Genomic DNA, 20,532 nt, shown 5'->3' with positions numbered 1-20,532 from the left:
TCACTTCGAGGTTTGAGATGGTGTATTTCTGGCACAAAAGGGAGTTCCTTCATGCCAGACTTTATCCAAAGTAATCGAAAACTCGAAAAGTGAAACGTTAATTATAGAATTACTGCAAAAAGTGAAAAATTCAGCTGATTCCTTTTATCCCAAGCCCTTCAATTGTCATTCCTCATCTGTTATGCCCGAAATAAGAAAATACACAAATTCAGTTTCAAAAATGTAATGAATTAAAATAACACAGGTTGGTATACAATTGAAATTCTCGTAACAAAAATTTACAGGTACATAAGTAAGCAATAAATTTTTAAGATGCATAAAAAAGTTATTTAGTAGGTACAATACTGACAAATCCAAGTTTAAAAAAATTGTACGCTGCTCAACAGAAACATACCTACAAAGATAAAAACAATTACAAGAATAACAATCACAGTAACAAAGATCACAGCTGGATAGATTTGAATACATATGAGTACAGTGCTGACCTTTAGTTGGCCACATGAAGATTGCACCAATGGAAAACAAGACTCAATTTGTGAAGAATACTTATCAATAATATATGCTTTGTATGTATAGGTAGCAAATTATACTTCACAATTTCCAATAAAGCAATAATTTTTACTAAAAAAAAAATAATAAAACGCGGGTTGAATACTCCTGCTCTTTAACATTGGGACAAAATTTGCCACAAGACACACCATCTCCAGAAATGTTATCTTCAAGGCAACCTGATTCAGAAAAATGTACAAACATTTGACCTACTCTCAGATCGTTACAGGTACATTTACCGTATATAATGGAATGGACATCAATATGATCCTCAACTCTTTAGAAAAATTTCAAATTCAATTACCATTTCATCAGGCTGTAGCTACAGTACCAATTTCACAACAATTTCATTAATCATTTGGGTATTTTAAAGCATTACGCAGGCACACAATGTTTTCTATGTGATGGTGTTCCAGCAGTCTTTTTTGGACCCGGAGGTTTTGTTTTGGTTATAAAACCTTTCTCACAGAAATTTTTAACCAACAGACAAACCGTTTTTTTACCTGACACCTGTTTGTGAGATTGAACTGAAAAATGTTTACAAAAAGCACGAACTGTTCACATGTACAATTCTTCAGTCTTGAAAAACGGCTACTGTAAAATGAAATGCGGCATTCCAGACTACTGGCTGCCGCAAATCTCCCCTCCCAAACTTGATTTCTAAAGCCACAGTAGTGATTTAAAATACATCCATATAATGGATATCAATATGATCCTTGACTTTTTTAAAAATTTCAAATTCAATTACAATTTTTCAGGCTATCAACAATACATTTCTCACTTGCATTAATCATTGTTGGAATAGGTATTTATTTAGGTAAGGGAACGTTTTTGTTTTTTTGTTTTTTTTTTTTCAGCAGGTCATGGTTCAAAAATCACTAGAAAAGCAGGAAACTCAAGAGAACTTTGGCTAGACTTTCCTGTCATTAAGAGTTGTTGTTGTGAAGTTGTTTTTTGAACCTTTGTGAGTGGAGTTTATGTCAATTAAATTAAAAATATTCATTATTTACTTAAATAATTTTAATGAGTGTACTTTTTTAGCGGCACCACTACCTACACAATAATGAGATCAGTAACGAGTTTGATACTCTTGAGATTGCCAGATTTCTTATTGTTTAGGTATTTAGGTGGGGGAATGTGTAATTTTTTTGGATCTGAAGTCAGTAGGTAACAGTTCAAAAATCACCTGCAGCTGAGTAGAAAACTTTGGAAAACTACATATGGTGTGGTGACATAATGATACTCAGGTTTCCTAGCAACTAGAGGTCACATTCACTAATGGACATCAATACAACCCTTCAATTTTTGGAAAATAAAGTGGCAAAAATCTTTACTCCAAAGCTGAATGCGAGTGTGTACATGAAAAAAAGTACAACTTTACTCATCACTGATAAGTGATAATGTTCAGATATGCTTGAAAGGGTTTGCAGAGTCCTGCAGAAAACGAGGCTGCGCAATCAATTGGGGATTGTGATGGTGTTCCAGCAGTCTTTTTTGGACCCGGAGGTTTTGTTTTGGTTATAAAACCTTTCTCACAGAAATTTTTAACCAACAGACAAACCGTTTTTTTTACCTGACACCTGTTTGTGAGATTGAACTGAAAAACGTTTACAAAAAGCACGAATTGTTGACATGTACAATTCTACAGCCTTGAAAAACGGCTACCATAAAAGCGCGCTGTTTAACACTCCGCTGGTTCATCCTGGCAAATACTAACAGAAAATGAAATGTGGCATTCCAGACTACCGCTGATTTTTAAAGCCACAGTAGCGATTTAAAATACATTCTATACCTGTGACACACCCTGTACAGTGTACGTTTACCCTATTATTTATAATGGACATCAATGTGATCCTTGACTTTTTAAAAAATTTCAAATTCAATTACAATTTTTCAGGCTATAGTTACACTGCATGTATAGTCCAGGAAAAATAACATTCCATTGGGAAAAGTGAGGTAGAAAGCTGAATTTTGGTATACAGGTCCATTTTTTGGTGCTGAACACGAATCCGATGAGTCCCGGGTCGTCCCTGGTGAGCTTTCTCCCCTATTGTGGATCTAAGCCCCCCAAAACCAGTTTTTTGCAATTTTTTCCCCCGCATTGCATTTTAGCGAAAAATGAGGTTAGACACAAGAATCTACGTCAAATTTCCGATCTAGTGACATATCAACTTTTCTTCTACCCTCAAGGGGGTTGGAACCACAACCATTCAAAAAAGGGGGGTTCCCTGAAAAATACAAAACGTCTATAGGCGCCTAAGAGAGGTGAAATGGTCCCCGACAGCGTTCGAGTTGATATTAACATGAGAAGTGGGTACCATAGAGAAACCTCCGCGCAAAAAATTTTAGATCCACACCCCCTCCCCTTTTTGCGGAACCCTCCTTTTTAGAAATTTCAGTATCACTTTCCTCAGCCCCATTTCAACCGATTTTGGAAATTTTCGTGGAGGTTATGTATATGCTTGATAGGTAATCCCACAAAAATTTTCAACCCCCTCCCCTCATATTTACCCCCCAAAATGGCGTTTTTTTCATTTTTTTAGGCCTATTAACAATCAAGATTGCGAGGTAAAATTTTGTAAACACGTTTTTTGGATGTATTTTTGGCCCCCAAACATCATATACTATATTAGAAATTTTTGCTTTGGTGCGCCGTGGTAAAAACTTGAAATAATGTATCGTAGGGGGGTGGGGGGTGAAATGGCAATTTTGAAAAAAAACAACTATCAATGAGTAGGGTATCGTTTTCATATGATTCGATACCGCTGAGCATGAATATGACCTCAGATTTTTGCTACACTCACCTACCCCTCTCCAAAGCCCCTCAGCCCCCTCAATTTTCACGATTTTCGAAATAAAGTTATTTTGATGATGTTGGTGTCGTTTTCATATGATTCGACACCGCTGAGCACGAATATGACCTCCGATTTTTTGCTACACTCACCTACCTCTCTCCAGAGCCCCTCAGCCCCCTCAATTTTCACGATTTCCGAAATATAGTTATTTTGATGATGTTGGTGTCGTTTTCATATGATTCGACACCGCTGAGAACGAATATGACCTCCGATTTTTTGCTACACTCACCTACCCCTCTCCAGAGCCCCTCAGCCCCCTCAATTTTCACGATTTCCGAAATATAGTTATTTTGATGATGTTGGTGTCGTTTTCATATGATTCGATACCGCTGAGCACGAATATGACCTCAGATTTTCTGCTACAATCACCTACCCCTCTCCAGAGTCCCTCAGCCCCCTCATTTTTCACGATTTTCGAAAGAAAATGACGATTACAACTATTCCAGCGACGAAAGTTATACCACAGATGATGACATTAGTGATGATGACGATTAAGTGAATCACAAATTAACATTCTTTACTTTTTTTTATAAGTATTTCGTTACCATATTTTTTTCTTGTGATTTTTTATGTAGGTACCTAGTCATTGAATTATAAAATGCATACTCATACATACTCAAGTTACAGTTATCATGAATAATTATTATGCCACATATGCTCCGCATACCTATACAGTCCAGTACACATACAGATTGTTACGTTTTCTGCGTGGAAAAAAATTGAAAGGTCCACCCCCCTCGAGGGGGAGCCATCTGCTGTAGCTCATTCTACGAGAAATTTTATGTACAATAACAATGAATTTATGTAATTTTCCCATAGCAATGAAACCAACATCACCAAAATAACTTTATTTCGAAAATCGTGAAAATTGAGGGGGCTGAGGGGCTCTGGAGAGGGGTAGGTGAGTGTAGCAAAAAATCTGAGGTCATATTCGTGCTCAGCGGTATCGAATCATATGAAAACGATACCCTACTCATTGATAGTTGTTTTTTTTTTTCAAAATTGCCATTTCACCCCCCACCCCTCTACGATACATTATTTCAAGTTTTTACCACGGCGCACCAAAGCAAAAATTTCTAATATAGTATATGATGTTTGGGGGCCAAAAATACATCCAAAAAACGTGTTTACAAAATTGTACCTCGCAATCTTGATTGTTAATAGGCCTAAAAAAATGAAAAAAACGCCATTTTGGGGGGTAAATATGAGGGGAGGGGGTTGAAAATTTTTGTAGGGTTACCTATCAAGCATATACATAACCTCCACGAAAATTTCCAACATCGGTTGAAATGGGGCTGAGGAAAGTGATACTGAAATTTCAAAAAAGGAGGGTTCCGCAAAAAGGGGAGGGGGTGTGGATCTAAAATTTTTTGCGCGGAGGTTTCTCTATGGTACCCACTTTTCATGCTAATATCAACTCGAACGCTGTCGGGGACCATTTCACCCCTCTTAGGCGCCTATAGACGTTTTGTATTTTTCAGGGAACCCCCCTTTTTTGAATGGTTGTGGTTCCAACCCCCTTGAGGGTAGAAGAAAAGTTGATATGTCACTAGATCGGAAATTTGACGTAGATTCTTGTGTCTAACCTCATTTTTCGCTAAAATGCAATGCGGGGGAAAAAATTGCAAAAAACTGGTTTTGGGGGGCTTAGATCCACAATAGGGGAGAAAGCTCACCAGGGACGACCGGGGACTCATCGGATTCGTGTTCAGCACCAAAAAATGGACCTGAATACCAAAATTCAGCTTTCTACCTCACTTTTCCCAATGACCCTTTTTTTTCATCTAATTTTCCTGGACTAGTATCAGTTGCAATAATCATTATCAGAATGTTAGGTAAGTATTTAAGGTAAGGGAATGTTTTTGGTTTTTTTTTCTGCAGGTCATGGTTCAAAAATCACTAGAAAAGCAGGAAACTCAAGAGAACTTTGACTAGACTGTTCTGTCATCAAGAGTTATTGTGAAGTTGTTTTTTGAACCTTTGTGAGTGGAGTTTATGTCAATTAAATTTAAAATATTCATTATTTTACTTAGATAATTTTAATGAGTATACTTTTTTAGCGGCACCACTCCAGATTTCTTATTGCTTAGGTATTTAGGTGGGGGAATGTGTATTTTTTTGAATCTGAAGTCAGTAGGTAACAGTTCAAAAATCACCTGCAGCTGAGTAGAAAACTTTGGAGAACTACATATGGTGTGGTGACATAATGATACTCAGTTTTCCTAGCAACTAGAGGTCTCATTCACTAATGGACATCAATACAACCCTTCAATTTTTGGAAAATAAAGTGGCAAAAATCTTTACCCCAAAGCTGAATGCGAGTATGTACATGAAAAAAAGTACAACTTTACTCATCACTGATAAGTGATAATGTTCAGATATGCTTGAAAGGGTTTGCAGAGTCCTGCAGAGAATGAGGCTGCGCAATCAATTGGGCAGTATTAGCACAGTTTTGTCAGTTATTGGCAGCATCTCGGTGATGGCAGGCCCAATTTTAATAATCCTGGTTACCTACGTTTGATCTTTGCAAGATGAGGCTGGGCAATCGATGATTTGATTCATCAATTAGGAAGCATAAGGACGGTGCTGTCACTGTTGTATGTAAGGATTCTAATATAACAACTTTGTTAGGTAAGGGAATGTTTTTATTTTTTTTTTTTAGTTCTGAAGTCAGTAGGTTATGGTTCAGAAATCTCCACATATGTAGGAAACTTGGGAGAAATATGGTGTGATGAGATAATGACCCTATCATTCATAGTACATAGTAAATGTACATGGAAAATTTTGTAGAAAATACAATAATTAACAAGATTGAGGATGCGTTAACAATTTTGTCAGCATTTGGTGTAACCACATGGTTATGAATTTGTAATTACTGAATAATTTTACATTTTAAACCTCACGGGTATTTCCCTGTAATTACATTATCTTATCGTTCCTCCTTGTGTACACCATGTCTCAGTTTGTGTAACGATAGACGAGCTGTTGAGATGTAATTTCAAGTTTTAAGACATAAATGTCTTCATTATTTTTTATAAACGTTTTTTAACCGTCATTTACGATTTTACAAGGTGTTTCTGAATTTGATGTGGACTTCGTTTTGAATTTAATTTATCTATGTTCCATAAATTTCTGAAATTAATTTCTTCATTTGTTCAACTCATTGATTCGACTTAAATTTCAATGCTTTTCAACAAATTATTGTTCACGTTCAAGTGTTTATATATTTCACTTTGCCAGGTAAGTACCTTTCATTACAGATGTGTTCTAACTTGTGAACATGTTGCAAGTTGCAATACTTTGTACTCAACTGAATAACTGGAATAACTCATTTCTAGTACATTGTGTAACAAGTGGTATTAAAGTGTCATTTATTAAATAAGTAACTTATCAACATTTTATTTTATTTATTCAATTTTTTGTGTTTCTAAACATGCCGCCACTATTCCCAGTGGCTTTCAGCAGACCAGATTTGGACCTTCTTATCAGTGTTGAATTGAATTGAAGAAAAATATCACACCACAGAGCCTCCACAATGACGTCACTCAAAACTGGGAGGAATTCAGGATGGAAATTGATTTAATCTCTTACACTGATTTGGGCTCTGAGTCAAGCTTATCCGATGAAGTACATGAAGAGGAAATGGAATGTATGAATTACAAAATCAAAATATCTCCAGAAGCATGGGGAAAATTATATCATTGTACTGCTTGTATGCAGTGTGTACCAGAAAAGATAATCCTGGTTCAACCAGATTGTATCAAACTTTGACACCATACCTGTGGACAGGCAGCACACATTGCAAGGTTTTTGACGTTTCTCAATTGAAAGAAAGTAATATGACTTCTAATCAACAGATTGTACGCTGGGAACATTGAATCTCATCTTACCATGCAAAGGACAAAGAACTTATTACAAGCGCTTATGCAATGCCTCCAAATGAAGTACATCCTAATGAACTCATATTTATGGGCAAAAGCAACAATGAAATAGTAATACACCAACCTAAACCACGCAGATGTGAGTTGGTTTGCCGACTCTAAAAATTGAAGGGAAAAAGTTTGGATACATGTTCAAGTTTTTTAAAAATAAAATCTTTGAATGCTGCACGATTCGAAATAACAATATTTCAATCATAAACAAATGTTTTCAAGTAGATGGGCTACAAGAAATGTTGATGAGAGGAATGTCTGAATATAATTTAGAAGAACTCGAAAATTATCAAAAAATAGACAACTTTATCAAAAAAGAATTTGATGAAAATGTAACGGATACATTCAAAATAAAATACTGAAACCCTACATTTATAAGTGTTGGAGCGATAAGTCAGTTATCAGGTACTAGAATTGGTTTTGGTCAACAAGCAAAGTATGTGTATTTTGAAGGATGTAAGTTTATGGATTTTGGGTTTGAAGATTACATATAATACTTTACTACGGTGTGGCGATGAATTTAACCGTTTTAAATTTATGAGTTTATTTTATCAGTGTAAAATATTAATACTGAATAGATGTTATGTGAGGTATAGTCAATCTGGACTTTGGTATAGAATGGATTCGATAATGGTACAAAATAGTAAAGAAGGGCATCTTGAGCCATTCTATGTATTGAAAAACATAGAATTTATCTAATATGTAATACCATAAATTGATTATTAAAAAATGTATTTTTTTTAATGCAATAAAATAATTATAAGTGAAGAATTCTTTTTTTCATTTCTATAATTTATTAGTTAAAAATTGAATACAAAGATAACCACAGTTTACAGTGTTTGGTTTCTGATCGGCACGATGGTTGTAATAAACATGAATAAAGTGGCAAAAATCCTTACCTCGAAGCTGAAAACAAGTATGTACATGAAAAAAGTACAATTTTACTCATCACCGATAATATTCAGATATGCTTGAAAGGGTTTGCAGAGTCCAGCTGAGGACGAGGCTGGGCAATCAATGAATTGATTCATCAATTGGGCAGTATGAGCACCATCCTTTCAGTAATTGGCAGCGCCCCTGTGGTAGCTGCAGGGTTCTAATCATACTGGTTGTGTTTTTGTTAGGTAAGGGAATGTTTTTTTTTTTTTTTAATTTGGTTCTGAAGTCAGCAGGTCATGGTTCAAAAATGTCTAGATACATGGTAATGCGAACAATAATTAAGTTTATACTCTCACATTTGACAGGATTTTTACTCTTACATTTGACAGATTTTTTGTTTAGGTATTCAGGTGAGGGAATGTGTATTATTTTTTGGATCTGAAATTAGTAGGTCAAAGTTCAAAAATCACCAGATTGGTAGGAAACTTAGGAGAACTATGGAGTGATTAAAATACTCAGTTGACCGGGCAAGTAAAGGTCACATTCACACTAGTAAATAATTGACATCAACTCCTTTGACCACAATACTCATCATTATTGAGATGTTTGGAAGGCGGATGTTTCGCCATGTACTTGAGAACAGTATTAGGTCTCCTCCAAACATGGAGAGAGTTGAAAATTGAGATACTGATTTTGATTAACATCATTAATGTTGGGATTATCATTATTATTAAATAATTAATGTAAGTATACTTTTTTAGCGGCACTACTACACAATAATGAGATCAGTAATGAGTTTGATACTCTTGTGATTGCCGAATTTTTTGTTTGGGTATTTAGGTGATGAAATGTGTATTTTTTTAGATCTGAAGTCAGTAGGTCACAGTTTGAAAATTGCCAGATGGGTAGAAAACTCTGGAGAACTGTGGTGTGGTGAAATAATGATACTTAGTTCTCCTAGCAACTGGAGGTCACATCCACTAATAGACATCAATATGACCCTTCACTTTCAGGAAAATAAAGAGGCAAAATTCTCTACCTCAAAGCTGAAAACAAGTATGTACATAAAAGTAGTATGATTTTACGCATCATTGATAATGTTCGGATATGCTTGAAAGGGTTTGCTGAGTCATGATTGAACATTGGTTAGCTTTGTGCATCTTCCATAAGGCATTTTCACTATACCTAGATGCAAATTTTCCACTTCAGGGCAACCCAGATTCTTATTAGTGATGCAAGAAGGATACAATTTTTTTATGTACATACTGAGTTCTAGAGTTAAGGTGAAGTTTTGTAAATAATGACCTGTAAAAACAATCAGATTGAACGTCATTCTCTGCCTGAAGGTGACAGTAACTGTGACCACAATTGCAGTTCATTCATATTTTTTATTTTGGTATTTTTGGTAAGGGATTTTTTTTTTTTTTTTTTTTTGGAGGGTCTGAAGTCAGCAGATCATGGTTCAAAAACGATCAGACAGGCAGGAAAATCAGAAAAACAATGGTATTGTGACATGATGATAACCTGAAAGTTTTTGTGGAAACTGGCAGGTCACATCATTAAAGGTACATCTACCTAGTATATGTAAGGTAAAACTGCCTATTAGTACGCACCGCCTATTAGTACGCATTGCGTTTTTCTCGCGATTGGTAACACTGATCGAAAATTTGACCACACCATGACGTAGCTGACTAATGACCCCAGTTTCTCCGAAAAAATCACGCAGTTTGATTGAAAACTCTGTCTCTGAGAACAATTTGAATGAAAAACTGTGTTTTGGATTTTTTTTTCATCAAAATGGGAAATGAGATTGAACATATTAAAATAATGTTATTTGGTAAGTATCTTATACCAATCGATCCGTAATTTTATGTAGTTTCTTATGAAAAAAAAGACATTTCGAAAATATTATTTTATTATAGAGCTAGACATCATTTTATGTCAGAGCAAAAAACTTCCTATAAGTACGCACCTCCTAAGTCCTATTAGTACGCATCATTTTTGCATGTAAATTTTCATTTTTTTGATCATTTTGCATTAAAATGAATAAAATTAGCTGAAATTGGTATTTAGTCCATCTAAGTTCAAGATTATGAAGTCTGATCATGATACTGACGCTAATTTCAAAAAAAATGGACAAAAAATATGATGTCAAAAAAATGTATTTTTTTAAAATCTGAAAACTTTGTTTTTTCGGATATTTGAATTGCTAATTTGGTTTTTTTCACAGTAATTCCCTCTAAATATGACATTACACTTTTTCAGTGCTTTTTGTTGGATTGTTTACCATTTTCAACGTGTATTTACTCATGCGTACTTATAGGCGGACGTTTGCGTACTAATAGGAAGGTACCTTCCTATTAGTACGCATTTGAGTTGCCCTCATTTTTGCGTTATTACAAAAAAGCAGCAATGGGAAACTCAAAAGTGAGTAAGCAGTTATGTAGCCAAGGGTTCAAAGTTTATGTGTACAAAATTTCATAAGTTTTTATGCACAACTCTGGGAGCTGGAGCGTCTCAAACCTTAACCGCGTACTAATAGGCGGTCTTACCTTATAGTGGACATCAATAAAAGTTTGTTAACTCTTGAGAAAATTTCGAATTCAAGTTTTACTTCCAGCAGTACAACAATTTCATTAATCATTTTAGGTAAGGGAATGTTTTTTCTTTAGTTTTTTATTGTTTTTTTTAGCAGGTCATGGTTCAGAAATCACTAGAAAGGCAGGAAACTCGAGAGAATTGTGGCCAGATTGTCCTGTCAATAACAGTTGTTGTGAAGTTGTTGTTTGAACCTTTGTCAGTGGATTTTATGTCAATTAAGTATTTTAAAGCATTACACAGGCACACAATGTTTTCTATGTGTGGTGTTTCCAGCAGTCTTTTTCAAACCCGGAGGTTTTGTTTTGGTTACAAAACCTTTCTCACAGAAATTTTTAATCAACAGACACACAATTTTTTCACCTGACATCTGTTAGTGAGATTGAACGATAAAAAACGTTTACAAAAAGCACAAATTGTTGACATGTACAATTCTTCAGTCTTGAAAAACAGCTACTGTAAAATGAAATGCGGCATTCCAGGCTACCGGCTGCTGCAAATCTCCCCTCCCAAACTTGATTTTTAAAGCCACAGTAACGATTTAAAATACAATCTATACCTGCGACACACCCTGTATGCAAACTTTCTGTTTCAGGACAACCCAGAGTCTTATTTATGATGCAAGAAAGATACAATATTTTAATGGAGATACACAGTTTTAATGTGAAGGTGATGTTTTGTAAATAATCACCAGTGAAAACATTCTAGTTGAACATCATTTTCTGCTTAAATTAAAAATATTCATTATTTACTTAATATTGTTTAGGTATTTAGGTGGGTGAATGTGTCTTTTTTTTGGATCTGAGGTCACTGCAGGTCACAGTTTGAAAATCACCAGTTGGGTAGAATACTTTGGAGAACTACATATGGTGTGGTGTGTGGTGAAATAATGATACTCAGTTTTCCTAGAAACTATAGGTCACATTCACTAATGGACATCAATATGACCCTTCAATTTTTTGGAAAATAAAGTGGCAAAAATCTTTACCTCAAAGCTGGAAGCAAGTATGTACATGAAAAAAAGTACAATTTCACTCATCACTAATGATGTTCAGACATTCTTGAGAGGGTTTGCAGAGTCCCATGGAGGACCCGGCTGGGCAATTGATGAATTGATTCATCGATTGGGCAGTATTAGCACTGGTTTGTCTGTTGTTGGCAGCACCACGGTGGTGACTGCCCCAATTTTAATCAATTAATCATCCTGATTACATTTTATCTTTGCATGATGTGGCTGGACAATCAATAATCTATTCAATCGCCTTGGATCAATGAGTACAATATTAACACTTGTTGGCAGCACAGTATCTACAATTATACTCAATTTAGTAAGTATTCATTTTATTTTTTTAGTGTGCTGTATCATCACCACCGTCATCATTGGAGTATATCTCTGAGAGTCCACAAAGGAGGAATATTTGGTGGCAATACAACAATTTGAAAAAATATTTAAGAAAAAAAGTAAAACAATTAAAGTCTTCTGTAAATGAAAACATTTCCATAACTGAAGTACCCGCCAGAAAAAGGTCTAATAACATCTGCAGACACGGAAGGTATATTTTAGTAAATGTTATCTATGTAATAAAAACTTTCATCGTCATTTTTTTTTTATTTGGTTCTAAAGTTAGCAAGTCATGGTTCAAAAATGACCAGACAATCAGAAAACTCAGGGAACAAATGGTGCAATGAAATTAAAACAACCTATTAAACGGACTTGACGACACAGTTGCTTTTTACAGACTATATTTGTACATTAAATTACATTTTGTACAATGCTTAAAAACTAAGCATAACGGTACCTCGAACGGTATTATCGTTCGATTCAAATTATTGCGGACGCGATTGACCGCACTGATTAACGAGTAAGCAGAAAAACTGCTTAAGTTGCATAAAAAGTGCAACGTATTTGGCGGTTCCGCATACCTACGGAATACTTGGCGATTTTTACGTATTCGAGCTAAACATTAAGGCTGAACATCATTTTCTGCTCAATGGTGAAAACAAACAGCAATCAAAATTGCAGTCAAAATTTTTTTATGTATTTTGGTATTTTTGGTAAGGGAATGTTTTTTTTTTTGTTCTGAAGTCAGTAGATCATGGTTCAAAAACAACCAGACAAGCAGGAAACTCAAAAAAACAATGGTGTGATGAAATGATGATAACCTGAAAGTTTTTGCAGAAACTGGCAGGTCACATCATTAATGGTACATCTACCCTAGTATTTAGTGGACATCAATATGATTGTTAACCGTTCAGAAAATTTCAAATTCAATTAGTATTTGATCAGGCATGAAGCACCAATGCAACTAACAAAAGCAAACAACAATTTCATTAATCATTTAAGGTAAGGGAATGTTTTTTGTTTAGTTTTTTATTGTTTTTTTTTTTTTTTTTAGCAGGTCATGGTTCAGAAATCACCAGAAAGGCCGGAAACTTGAGAGAACTCTGGATAAATTCTCCTGTCAATAACAGTTGTTGTGAAGTTGTTTTTTGAACCTTTGTGAGTGGAGTTTATGTCAATTAAATTAAAAATATTATTATTTTCATTGAACTTTGCATGTATCAAATATATATTGTCGTCTTAGTTGTAAAAGCTTGTAACTCCAATTCCGAGATCACACCTTCTGTAAACCATTCTTTTTGCACTGTAGCGCTCCCTATTGGACTTTAATGCTTAACTAAAAGATAAATAACAGAGGTGTACCACCATCTCTAACCTACCTTTTCATTGAGCATTCAAGATATATATACTTACATGCATGCATGCAGAATTGCAGAACTTTCCTATTCATCTTTTGAAAATAAAAATGTGAAAATTATAACTGGAACTTTGATAGAAATTTGCAACAAAATTTCCAGAGGCAGAGGCTACATTTCTTCTTTTGAAGATACAGCAGACAAATTTCCCCTTTGTATGGAAGCTATTTTTAAGAAAAACCAAGAAACAAATTGAATTTAGTATGTGGATTTGGGTGTGAGAAAAAACATGAAAATATTATAATAAGGAAAAATTGAAAGAATTCATATTCACAAACTTGAGAAACAAAATTTATCCTAACAATCCTGAAACTCAAGAAAAAGTAAAATAAAATTTCAAGTTGGACCACTATAGGTACGGGGCTATGAAATGAAAAATACCTTGCAATGTTGAACTGATTAATAATTTGAAAAATTGATTGTTGGCAACTTTTGTATGTAACTTACACACATATGACTAATATGATGATAAAATAAAGGAGAGAAATTAAATTTTTGGATATTCCAGTAAAAATGCAAGGATTTATGTGGAATTTTATAGGAACATACATTGAAGATGATAAAATTTTCCATTGATTGGTATAAAAAAAAATTATTTTCTTGTAGTAATCACACTTTTATGAAGTATTTTCATTTTCAAATTTCCAAGTTTTTGAACTTTGATTTGAAATTAATTGAAATTTTGAGTGAGCAGATGAATAATTTAAAAAGCAAAATATTCAGAATTTCATCCTCTTTCATGTGGGACAACAGGGTGTCTACTAAATCCAAAAAACAAAATTTTGTACTTTTTTTGTACTTTTATCATATTTTTTTCATACACTTAATTTTTAATAATTATACTTTGTAGGTACATTGGAGGGAGGGGGGGGGGGTATCATGTCATTTTGGGTGCAAAAATCAAAATTTCAACGTTCTGAGCAGTGTGGTCTGGGTCTTTGAGAGCCAATGCGAGCCCGGAACGAATACATATAATTTGGCCCATAGAGGTTTTTTCAGAGGGGGGGTTGAGTGATTTTCCCCCAATTTTAAAAGAAGAATAAAATTGGCCGGCGTGAGGCAAGGGTAAAAACTTTGGAAAATTCATATTACGAGAGAACTATAAAAAAAAATGTTTTTTAGTGCAAGGAGTTCATTTTTTGGATTATAAAATTTTAGAATTGGAAAAAGATGTTTTGGGATGTTAATTTTTGATAAGAAAAAAGTCAGAGAATAGGTCTAAGTGAAGGAGAAAACTATTGAAAAATTGTATGTTAGGAAGTAGGTATGTGAGAATTTCATTTTTCACATCAAAACTTTAAAAATTGAATACTTTGTTGACGAATTTCAATTTTGAAAAAGAAAAGAAAACAATCCCAAGCTACCCACCCAAAAAAGGTCTAATAACATCTGCAGACATGGAAGGTATATTTTAGTAAATGTTATCTACATATGTAATAAAAACTTTCATCATCTTTTTTTTTTTATTTGGTTCTGAAGTTCGCAGGTCATAGTTCAAAAATGACCAGACAGGCAGAAAACTCAGGGAACAAATGTGCAATGAAATTAAGACAACCTGAAAGTTTCTGTGGCAATAAACATTTACCCTGGTATACATATAATGGTCATAAAGATGATCCACAACTACATATTTTGATAACTTCATTTCAAAAATTTTGAACTTGATCACAATTTTGTCAGGGTTTGGTTACACCACTCCCTTGACCGAAATATTCATCATTATTGTGATGTTTGGAAGGCAGATATTATGCCATATGGCAGGAAACTCAGGAGAAATATGGTGTGATGAAATAATGATACCGTGAAAGTTTTACCCTGAGAGTTTTTATGGAAACTGGTAGGTCACATCATTCATAGTAGTAAAATGTACATCTAGAATTTTGTAGAAAATACAATTGGAAATATTGATGATGTGTTAACAATTTTGTCAGAGTTTGGTGTAATCACATCTGTGATTGTGATGATTTGATGGTAAATGTTTTGCCATGTACTAGGGCAGAGTATTTGGTCTCCTTCATACATGGAACAAAATAAGAGTTGTGAGTTGAGATATCAATTTAGAATAAAATGATTAATGTTAGTATTTTTTTAGTCACACCACTACATGGTAATGCGATCAATAATCAAGTTGATACCCTTGCGTTTGACAGATTTTTTGTTAGGGTATTTAAGTGAGGGAAATTTGGATAACCATTAAATAATTTTATTAACAATTTACAGTTTATTTATATATGTTTTCATTTTTGTTATACTGTATTAAAAAAATGGTTCATTGTGTTCTTCTACACAACAGTGGTGACAGGTGCAGCAGTGACAGCAGTCACTGTAGTCTGGACCATGGTCAACCTTCCAGGTCTTCCAGGTCCAACAGACATGTGACTTGAGGAATTGACAAGGTTATCCACAGGTTGGAAAGTTTGTGTGGAAGCACACCAGTCTTTGCAATTGCAATGATAACAGCAGTTGCAACAGTTCACATACTTAAAAGATCAAAGCAGGCATCCAGAGGTAAGAGTTGGCTCATTTGCGGATCCGGAGGTAAGTGTAGGCTCCTTTACATCACTGATAATGTTAGGATACGCTTGAAAGGGTTTGCCGAGTCCTGCAGAGGATGAGGCTGGGCAATTGATGAATTGATTCATTGATTTGGGCAGTATTAGTACAATTTTGTCTGTAAATGGCAGCATACTGGTTGTGGCTGCAGGGATTCTAATCAATAATCATAGTGGTCGCATTCTTGTTAGATAAGGGAATGGTTTTTTTTTGGTTTTTTTTTTCTAGTTCTCAAGTCAGTAGGTTATCATTCAGAAATCTCCACATAGGTAGGAAACTTGGGACAATTATGGTGTGATGAAATAATGACCATATCATTCATAGTAGTAAAATGTGCATCAAGAATTTTGTAGAAAATACAACTAAAAAGATTGAGGATGTGTTAACAATTTTGTCACAGTTTGGTGTAACCACATCCATGACCAATCATAATTGTGATGATTGGATGGTAAATCGTTTGCCATGTACTGGAATACAGTATTTGGCCTCCTTCATGCATGAAACAAAATATAGAGTTGAGAATTGAGATATCAATTCAGAATGAATAATTCATATTAGTTATGTTATTACTATGTATTACTAAATAATTATGCGTATTTTTTCAACCACACCACTACATGGTAATGCGATCAATAATGAATTTGATACTTACTCTCTTGATTGACAGATTTTTTGTTTGGATATTTGGGTATTTAGGTGAGTAAACGTTCATTTTTTTTTTGATCTGAATTCAGTAGTTTATGGTTCAAAAATCACCAAATGGGTAGAAAACTCAGGTGAGCTATGGTGTGGTAAGAAAAATTAAAACCACGTATTCTACTCATGAATAGGATTAAAAAATGTTATAGACACCATGGACCAAAACCTCTTCATTTCGGGGTTAATGACCTTTAAAGGGGCCAGCTGTTTTCTTAAAATTGGCCATTTCAGCATCTCCATTGGAAATTTTTGGTGGGTAGGTGGTGGTAAAAGTGAAGTGAGATCTCAGAAATGTAGAGTATCATTCTTTTCTGTTTTGGTCCATAACTTGATGTTTTGAAGTCAGAAATGTGTTTTCGCATGAAAAACAATCAAAACTTGAAGTTAAATTAAATTATTTTGAATTTTATTAATTAATGCGGTAGTACTTCTCATTCGACACTCATTAAACGTTAATTTCTCTTTTTTTGGTCCACTGGATGCTGAATAACTTAATTAAAATTTTCAATTTTGACAAACTCTGTAATTTTTTATAAACTAATCACTTTGAAGGTTTCCTGTACTCAATTTTCAATTTTAATTACTTTTACTTTTAAAAAAATGCTATTTGTCAATAAAATGTGATTCATCTCAACCAATATGCTCACTTTAACAACATCGCAAAACTTGTCACCGTAAATTACGATTTTGTTTCCTAAAAACAATAGAAATTGCTGGCTGGAAAAAAATCAACTAATTAAAAAGGTAAAAAATATGAAAATGAAATTGTAGTTACGCTTCCCTGATTTGAATAGGCGAAACGTAAATGCGGCGTTGTCATATTTTCCACAACTTTAATTGCAAATATCTCATTAAGGGTTGGTTTTTCAAAATTTTTGCAAAGGAAATTTTTTCTCAATTCGACCGCTAGAATATTATGTGGTTTTAATTTTTCAGGTCTTATCCGAATCACCCTGTATAATGGCAAAAATCTTTACCTCAAAGCTTAGATGGAGTATGTCCTTAAAAAAATAGTATGACTTTACTCATCACGTCATCACATAAGGTATGGATTGGATATGCTTGAAAGGGTTTTTTGGGTCCTGATTGAAGATTGCGCAGTTATCTTTGCGAATCTTCCATGATGCATATTTTTTACTACACCTAGATGCAAATTTTCCATTTCAAGGCAACCCAGAGTCTTATCAAAGATGCAAGAAAGAGGCAATTTTTTTATTGACATACATATTCGATATATCGCATGTCCAGATTCGTTTTTCAAATATGATTTAGTTGTGCGTTACTTGAAAAATCAAGCATCCCCCCCCCCCCATCAACCTCCGGGGAGGATTGAAGACCAATCAATGGTGGTGTAATTAGTAGTTAGGTGAGTAGACTTTGTAAAAAAAATTTAAGCGAAAACAAATGATATTAAAGTGGTAACTTTGATCGATTTATAGGACTGACCTTTTTTGAGACACCTACTCTTTCCACCCCTTTTTTCAGACACCCCACTTGAGGGATGGACATCGAACGTTATATCAAATTGTCGAGAATTTGAAGGGGAACATTTTTAGTCATGCTAGTTTTTCTTGTAAACCTAATATTTTCGGAGTAAATTGCAGAAAATGTGAATCAGAACCGGTTTTAGCCTCCTAAAACAATTAGCTCTAGGGGTAGAAAGTTTGTTTGTTTTTTGATAGTTCAGGTGGTTCATCCAAACACATTCCTGAAGAAAAAATTTATGTTCCAAATTTTTCCTTTTTAAACTGCTATTTTTATGTTGTTTTAAAAAATCCAAGTTTATGGTGTTATTTTATCATCTAAAGGAACAACATTAGCGGGTAAGACCTCAAGATTTCAACAAAAAAAAAAAAAAATGGAACATGACGCACCCTAACCCCAATGGTGCCATTCCAATTTTGATAGGCTTCGTCACATTTGACCTATTATTATTTTTTTTTTTGCAGGCAGATATTTTGCCAGTTACTTGAGTACAGTATTTAGCCTCTTTCTGGAGGAACCAAATGAAGAGTTGAAAATTGAGTAAAATTAATGTACACTTTTTTAGTAGCACCACTACACAATAATGAGATCAGTAATGAGTTTGATACTCTTGTGATTGCCAGATTTCTTGTTTAGATTGGTAAGAATCGCGGATCCGGGTACTCCTTGAACTCTGAGAATCAGATGATGAAATAAAAAAATAAAGAAAGAAGCTTAAATTTACTATTCAAAATCATCATTATTCATTTATTATTCATTCATTATTTGAATATTGCAAAGTGCATTGCAATGAATTTTCAAGCAATTTTAAAAATAATTTCCATGATTGAAAGCATTTTGTCAAATATTTCAAATATTATGACAATTGCTGATTATACTTCCTTGAGTACAGGCATTGTTATGGTAAGCATTATCATGTTGATTGCAATAACAATGGAAATCAGGAAAATTTGGCTCGAATGGCTACAAACTAGAGGTATGTAAGAATAAATACCTATTTTATTTGTTATGTATGTATTTAATTGAATACTTTACTGAAATAGCTGATAACTTATGTTTTTTTTTTACAGATTTGAATACTGAGAATCATGTTATTCATCATGATGAGGTAGCACCCCATGTAATGCTGTATATAGTTATGTTATGATGATATTTTGACTAAGAATAAGATCATGTTTGTGTTTTGATCAATGCTCGATTTCATTTCTGTATTATTGGTAAGGCAATGTTTTTTTTTTTTTTCGGTTCTGAAGTCAGCAGATCATGGTTCAAAAACAACCAAAACAGGCAGGAAACTCAGAATAACAATGGTGTGGTGACATGATGATAACCTGAAAGTTTTTGTGGAAACTGGCAGGTCACATCATTAAAGGTACATCTACCCTAGTATATGTATAGTGGACATCAATATGATTGTTAACTCTTAAGAAAATTTCAAATTCAATTACTATTTTGTCAGGCTATAGTTTTACTACCAACAGTACAACAATTTCAATAAATAATCCCAAGATTGTGATATTTCCAAATGAGGGGGTAATTGTCACATATGAAAAATCTATACAAACATGAGGGAAAATTGTACAACAAAAGTACAGTTAAATCATGAGATATTTTATAAAAGTACAATTGCCAAAGAAAAGTTGTGTAACGCCAATTTATCCCGCTGAGTGCTCTTTGCAGCGCTGTAGTCGATTTTGCTGGCAACAGGGAAAAGGGAGGGTTGTGTAGTCTGCGAGGAACTCTTGACTGCGCGCGCAGCCAGGAGTTCCTCGCAGACTACACAACCCTCCCTTTTCCCTGTTGCATGAAAAATCGATTACAGCGCTGCAAAGAGCACCCAGCGGGATAAATTGGCGTTACACAGGATATTTTGCCAAGATGGCTGCCAGTTGGTTGTCTTATACGCTGGTCCAGTGTCTATAGTCAAGTGTTACGTATTTTTTTCAAAAAAATAATAATATTGGTAATTACCGCAATAATACCGGTTTATTGCGGGTTCCAGTTTCATAAAACAGCTGTTTCAGATCATAATCGTGGGTGATGGAAATTTTTGCTGAGTTTGCAAATTCAGCAGAAAAAATTTCTCAGGTAAGTAAATTAAATCATATCGTTCTCATTCAGTGCATTAATAACGTCGTTTGCTTTTTTTTTTTAGCGGAAATCGTATTCAACAAAGAGGAGAAAAAATGGAAGATAACAATGATATTAGTAAGTAATTATTTCCA

General features: G+C 34.2%; 1 long non-coding RNA gene across 1 annotated transcript; it reads right to left on the bottom strand.

The window, feature by feature from the left end:
- Positions 1-207: 207 nt before the first annotated feature.
- LOC135845696 (uncharacterized) lies at positions 208-20,044 on the bottom strand. The gene is made up of 2 exons (XR_010558808.1): positions 15,126-20,044; positions 208-12,514 (listed from the first exon to the last, which is right to left on the bottom strand). It is a non-coding gene; the product is annotated as an uncharacterized LOC135845696 (long non-coding RNA).
- Between the last annotated feature and the right edge of the window lie 488 nt (positions 20,045-20,532).

Source organism: Planococcus citri, chromosome 1 (assembly GCF_950023065.1).
Source record: "Planococcus citri chromosome 1, ihPlaCitr1.1, whole genome shotgun sequence".
Taxonomy (NCBI): domain Eukaryota; kingdom Metazoa; phylum Arthropoda; class Insecta; order Hemiptera; family Pseudococcidae; genus Planococcus; species Planococcus citri.
The sequence above is the reverse complement of the archived record's forward strand: the minus strand, read 5'-3'. Positions and strand labels throughout refer to the sequence as shown.